At 40.1% G+C, this 7,212-nt stretch overlaps 1 long non-coding RNA gene across 1 annotated transcript in view; it reads left to right on the top strand.

Moving 5' to 3' along the window:
- LOC134911502 (uncharacterized) overlaps positions 1-6,932 on the top strand; it is a 91,389-nt gene extending 84,457 nt beyond the window's left edge. Inside the window, exons 3-4 of the long non-coding RNA XR_010176625.1 lie at positions 5,792-5,929; positions 6,396-6,932. This is a non-coding gene — a long non-coding RNA (uncharacterized LOC134911502). The remainder of the gene's footprint in view (positions 1-5,791; positions 5,930-6,395) is intronic.
- Positions 6,933-7,212: the final 280 nt, after the last annotated feature.

A 7,212-nucleotide genomic window follows, 5' to 3' on the forward strand; every position in this document is an offset into this window, starting at 1 on the left:
AGTACTTTCTTGCTATGATCCAACAATACACTTGGCCCCTTATGTGGTAAGGAATTTTAACAGTTTATTTTAAATTTAATCGATTTAAGATTCTGTTAAAGTTACACAGTGCTACTTTCACAGAAGACATTCTTTACTTCCATAAAATTCTGCCTCTTCCAGATAATCAGTTAAAAAAATAGCTTTCTCTCAGCAGCATAAAGGTGCTGCTTATCGCTGTTGTTCCTTCATGCAAGAAAACAGTCCCTTTGAGGCTTTTGTTTTGCTAGACAGCTACTGTTTATTTCATGGGTTAAAAAGAATACACTAATTATCATCATATACAAATCATGTCTGGGAAACAGAAACATTTTTGTACAAAAATTCCCAAGACTTATTGGCATGTGAGCTGTTGCCCTTCTGCTTCACGGGAGATTTCTGTCCCCCTTGAGTTCGCCTTAGGACACCTGCGTTACAGTCTGACAGGTGTACCGCACCAGTACAGAATATGAGCAGAATTTACACTGTATTTCCCAATGTTTTCCAGTTGCAACATAATACTGCTTCCTATAAAGGGAAACTATTATACAGAACCATTTTGGAAGGTCTGTTTGCACAAATCCATAAAAATGTTTCTACCTATTAGTGGATACGTCTTTAATATGCCTCAAAAATATGCTATGTACAGTAAGGGTATATTTATGATAAGCCCTACCACCATCGAAAGAGCAATTTTCTCATTATTTATTAAAGGCTGCCACCAACGGTGGGTATCATTGAGTATCACCAGCGAAAGCCATCACCAGCAGTAGCATGTTGATTTAACAATGACAGTGGTGCTATATGTACCGTCCCTGTCCTCAGATCACTATTACTGTCTCCAGATGGTGATAGCATGAGGCAGTAAAGCCAGAGTAAAAGTTTTATTAGTAAAATAAAAAAAATTTCTTTGCAAAATAAATGAACTTATTTCTATGTGTACTTAACTAATTTGTCATTCTATTTGTACATTTAACAAATACAGTATGCTGGAAGTGCAAGTGCGTTCGGGACTGGCTAGCAAAGCAATTAGTCTCTTCTTACCAATGCCAGACAGTATTGCGGAGTGAGGAACGTCATTCAGCTGTACTAGCACATTTACTTTGATAAATGGAGACAAAATCTTTCTTTATATAAATAGGCCGCCAAAACTCACAATGCCATTCACCCTCTTTATTGAAGAAAACTGTAAATATGAAAGCATACTTGCCCACAATCCCGCCTGTTGGATTACTGAATTTTAGGAATTCTCCACAGACTCCATGGAGCTTATCCTTACACGTCCTGCAAAATATCATCATCTTATGACATAAGGACAAAATGATTTGCAGGTCTAGCATTAGTAAGCCTAAGCTGACATCTTACACTATCCTAGATAGTTATCTATGCATTTGTCAAGTCGCATTCCTACAGTATGTACAAGAAGAGTAAAGACAGTTCCATATCACCTGAATTCTGGTTGGTATAATGCTGGATGCATATCTATGTGTTATTGAGGATCAAAATTGAGAAATGTTTATTATATACCATGATACAATATATAGTGTAAATGCTTTAAACATGCATAGTCACCTTAACCAAAACTAAAAATGATTCCTGCCTCTCCTAAAGTATGTTAATGCATCAAGTGTATATGTTGTTGTGTACATTTGCAGTAAACAACACTTTCTGTTGGTACAGAATGATACTTATTAAGTTAATTCCTTGATGAACTACATGATTCATACGCTTTAATCAATGTGTACATTTTTGCTAATGCTAGCATAATTCACCAGTAAAAACCTGATCACTAATAAACAGTGTCTAGCATTAAAGATTTTATGATGCTTGGGCAAGCGATGAGGGTATGTCCCTCCCAGCATGCCAGCCTAGCAGACAGCTGGATGGGGGATCAGGGAGGCCAAGCCTTCGTACGGCCAGACCAGTCAATCGGTTCATTGGTCCTTCCCATCTCTCTCTGTAAGTGTCACGATCCGGGTATCTGGACGCCATTACCTGCCTTTCAGATGTCTCCTGAGGCTCGCTCAGCGTTCCAAGGCCGGATCTCATCTGTGTCCACATACTGCACATTCCTTCTGTTACGCTGAGATGCTGTCACAGCGGCGCCATGTTTGAATCCTGCATGGCGTCTCCCGTTCTCCGCGGCCTCCGCCGTCGCTCCTGTGTTATAGGTGCAGGTTGTCAGTGTGGTGTTCCATGCCTGCCGCGGCCTCCATTGTCATCCATGAGTATCAGCATACATTTCTCAGTCTGGCGTCTCCTGTCCTCTGCGGCCGGCGCCGCCATTGCAGTTATGTTTCCACATGGTTTCCTAAACCAGTTTTCCCTCCAAGTTCTAACATGGGCGCAGCCATGTTGGATTCAATCACATGCTTCAGTTCCTCCAATCCACTGCCTGGAAATCTGCATAATTGCCCAGCCAATACCTGCATTGCTTCAGGTATAAGTATCCTGTGCCTGGGCCAGCAAATGGTCAGTGCTTTGTTTGTCATACCTTGTTCCAGTCTCTCTCCTGTGGTTGTGTCTCCAGGTTCCAGCTCCTGTCTCCAGCATCCACCAAAGAGACCCGCACCTGCCTACCATCCTGCGGTGCAGCCTGACTCTGCAGTCCTCCGTGGCTGATCCAGTTTCCAGCTTCCAGCTATTTCATCTACTTCCAGCAGTATCCACTACCACCGGTAATCATCCTTCAACTCCTCTGTTTCCACGCTCCCTAGCATCTTACTATATTCACTCCGTGTTTCATCACCTGGCTGGTTCCACCCAGCATTCATTCAGTGACTTTATCATCTGGCTGATCCCATTCCGCATCCACTCCGTGTCTTACCACCTGGCTGGTTCTATCCAGCAAATACAACAGCTGATTCAAGTTACCAGTTTCATCTGTTCCATCTACTGGCATGTTCCTTGGATATCTTCACTACTACAGCCAGGCCTGGTAAGGTTATTCCATCTAAGGACTTTAACAGCTGTTCTTAACCTACCAGTGTCCTGTGTAACCATTTCATGGTCAGAGTGCTCCAGGAATCATATTATTTGTCATTGCCATTATTTACCTTGAATGCTGTTTGTTTACACGGAGTCTGTTAATAAACTTTTATTTTGACTTTTACCTGGTTGTCATGGTCACCCCTTCGGGTTTCATTTTAACACTTACATGTCCAGGGGTCTGATTAAACCTCCCCGGTTTAAGTTCCTCTCAGCCCCTACAACTGAGGCTTTCTCCTGTCAGCCAAAACCCTCAGTTGTGACAGTAAGCTGCTGGCGAAAGGTTCCAGTAGAATGGATTTTACTCGAAGGGGATCCAGCAATGCCTCTCAGACTTTACTGGTCCATCATTGCCAGTAAGGGCTTATGCCATTCCTGTTAAATAGTTAAATAGCCTCAGATGGCAAGTGGCACAAAATAGGTTATAACCTGATACATTTCTCATTTTATGCAACAAACTTAGGAGATATGATTTCATCTCAGATTAAAGTTCAACAGGTACCGACCTAAATTTACAGAGTTCATATGAAGACAAAAAGAAAAGGGATTAGATGGGAAAGAGAGAGAGAGAGAGAGAGAGAGAGAGAGAGAGAGAGAGAGAGAGAGAGAGAGAGTGAGAGAGTGAGTGTCTGTGTGTGTGTGTGAGAGAGAGAGAGAGAGAGAGAGAGAGAGAGAGAGGCAGATATCAAATAGCCCTAATGAATGTTTGGGGTATAAGCAGATATTTTAGGGTAACATCTGTATGCAGACACCTTATTATAAATGCCCAATGAGTAAACAGCTTGAATATGAATTGAGTGATCAAAGGTATAAAAAGCAGCAGAAAGGTCAAGAAGAAAGAGAATTAAAAAATGACCTTTGATTTTAGCAGAGTGGAAGTTGTTAGTCACTTTACATAGAGCAATCTTAAAGGTTATAGGTATGTTGGTGACAGGGAGTAAATTGGACAATAAAAATAAGTCAGTAAAACAATGCAAAGGAGCTAAATATTTAGGCAAGAACATGGATACGATCAGAAGCTGAGGTCTTCAGCAGGTTTAAAGGGATATGATCTAGAGTGGCCAATGGATAGAAGGAGAGCAATTCAGAAACCTTTGACACAAACACGAGATTAAATGTGAAATTGAGGTTTAAATAAATGCAGACAATATAAGATCAGAGAAAGCCCAGACACATCTGAACGCATTTACAGACTCATAGACACTCTTTAAATTAGCACCATCTTTTCCACTTAAAACCTCACTGGTTTATTTAAATCATCAACTTGTTTTTATTTTCTTCTACTGCTAAATGCACAAAAAACATATAAGGTATGATATGTTTTATCCAGAATGCGTGGGACTTTTTACTCTAACATGGAGCACTATGTTGAAATATCGTAATGTATACTGTATTTCAAAATGACCATTATCTTTTTGCACACTGACTCTTCATATTAACTATTTTAGTAGTGCTCCTCACAGTGACTGCAGGAAGCGGCACCTTGTCTGTTTGACAACATTGGCCCTCATTCCGAGTTGTTCGCTCGCAAGCTGTTTTTAGCAGCTTTACACACGCTAAGCCGCCGCCTACTGGGAGTGAATCTTAGCATCTTAAAATTGCGAACGAAAGAGTCTCAAAATTGCGATTACACACCTCTTAGCAGTTTCTGAGTAGCTCCAGACTTACTCGGCATCTGCGATCAGTTCAGTGCTTGTCGTTCCTGGTTTGACGTCATAAACACACCCAGCGTTCGCCCAGACACTCCTCCGTTTCTCCAGCCACTCCCACGTTTTTCCCAGAAACGGTAGCGTTTTTTCACACACACCCATAAAACGGCCAGTTTTTGCCCAGAAACACCCACTTCCTATCAATCACATTACGATCACCAGAACGAAGAAAAAACCGTGAGTAAAATTCCTAACTGCATAGCAAATTTACTTGGCGCAGTCGCAGTGTGAACATTGCGCATGCGCACTAAGCGGAAAATCGCTGCGATGCGAAGAAAATTACCGAGCGAACAACTCGGAATGACCTCCATAGTCATAAAACTACTATGCACACAGAATGTAACTATTTTACCATATTATGCCATTATTTTGTCATTTTACCTCCCTACTACACTGACATCATTGTTGCCGAATGTCTGGGCCATTAAGACAGCCACATGGCCTAGGTACGGAAGGGGTGTGTGGTCAAATCAGGGAGATGTGGCCTCCAGAAAAATAATCATGGAAAATGCTATGCGTTGCGCCCCTTAGAGCAGCAGACCGGGGCCCCTCCAAAAGTCCTGGGCCCAGGTAACTAGAATCTGCCCCACCCTTCTTGGCACTCCTGCCAATATGTAATTGGAATTTGGGTAAATTGGTCAGCAATGGTGAGAAACTTCAATAATGTAAAATATTGTTTTAATATTATCTGTGTGACTTATCTTGTGATATAGATGACACAATCTATAGATGCTAAATATGTTCTTCATATCAGAATAGCTATTTAGCAGCTGCATACATCAGTTACATAATTATTACCCACAAAGTTGGAAGATTGTTCTCTGGAAATGTATATAGTAAATGAATTGTCTGTTTTACCATATTTCCAGTGTTACCTATGTTTCTCTGCAGTTTTTGCCATAGTTAAGTATAAAGATATCTACAAATGTTAGAAGTCAAAGCAAGCAGTAATGTTTTCTTTATAACAACACATTACAATTTCTGAGCTGAATTTATTAAAGAATCTAATATTCATTAAGGGAAAACAAACCCCAGCTAATTATGTTTTCTGTACATTATTTGATTTTGAAATGAAGGTTACCAAAATGTATCAAGATCCACTAGAGGGCAGGGCAGCTTCAACAGCTGAATCTTTCTAGGCTTACAAATTGATGGTGACAACAGCACAGGCAAGAATCCTGGCCAAACAACAAGGATTTCAGCTCTTTTCAAAGGTCAGCACATATTTAAACCTGCTTCATTATTGGCACCCTTTATGCTTCAGATTTTCATTTTACAAAAATCAGTTTACCTGGATTCCTTTTACAGACAGAGAAATGAAAGAGGTGAATTAAATTTTCATTTAGAAATATTGAGAATTTTTTATTAAAATCAAATTGCAGATGTGGTGTTTTGAAATATTTAATATTGGACGATAAATTTGCAAATATTTTTTCCTTTATATAGGATACTTGCAACACCGTCTTTTATGTATTTCTTAATATTTAGCTTCAGTCAATAGTTTTATTTTTATGTTAAGAATTTATTCTTACTGGAAATAGCCTTTGAGAAACTACTTGAATAGTAGTGGTGAATGCATTTATTGGATACATATACAGTAAATAAATTTTTGGAATAAATAAACTATAATTGTAATATACTGCAAAATAATTACCTACTATTCTTTTTCACAAATTACAGCTTTATGCAGCTAGATGAATTGATGTATAAATATCTCAGGTTCCTAACAGAAACACAAGGCACCAATCTGCAATCAAGCAATATCTTATGGAATAAATCACCAATATCTTATGGGATATTAAAATCTTAATATATCAATCACCAATCTTCAATCAATATCGTATGGAATACTGTAGATCCCCCAAAATATATTAGTGGTTTATGTGTAGTTATCACTAGAAATTGACATGTAAAGATTACATTTGCATTCATCTCTTAATTGTTTACATGTGTTTTACAAGTTATTCAGCGTCATTTATTTTAAATGTTGCACTTCACAGATACATATGATGCTGCAAATATGTTCCAGCATCGACCTGCTCCGTATAATATTGACAGGCACTTCTGCTGTGTCACAATCTGCTTAGTATAATATTTATTTTATTCATTGATTTTTATGTAGTGCATGCAATTTTATGCAGTGATGTATAGTTTCCCTGCCCAGTAGAGCTAGAATGAGATACTGGAGACACAGGGCCTAATTCAGATCTGATGGAAGCAGAAAATTTGTTAGCTAATGGTCAAAACCATGTGCACTGCAGGGGGGTGGGCAGATATAATATGTGCAGAGAGAGTTAAGGGCCCTACACACTGCGCGATGCGCCGCTGAGCTGCCCGACGGTGGATACGGCCGACGGGTTACCCAGCGGCGATGGGGGGGGGGGCAGTGACGGGGGGAGTGAAGTTTCTTCACTCCCCCCATCACCCGGCTCCGTAGCAGTGCAGGCAAATATGGACGAGATCATCCATATTGGCCTGCATGCACAAGCGACGGGGC

This window comes from Pseudophryne corroboree, chromosome 4 (assembly GCF_028390025.1).
Source record: "Pseudophryne corroboree isolate aPseCor3 chromosome 4, aPseCor3.hap2, whole genome shotgun sequence".
NCBI classification, from domain to species: Eukaryota; Metazoa; Chordata; class Amphibia; order Anura; family Myobatrachidae; genus Pseudophryne; species Pseudophryne corroboree.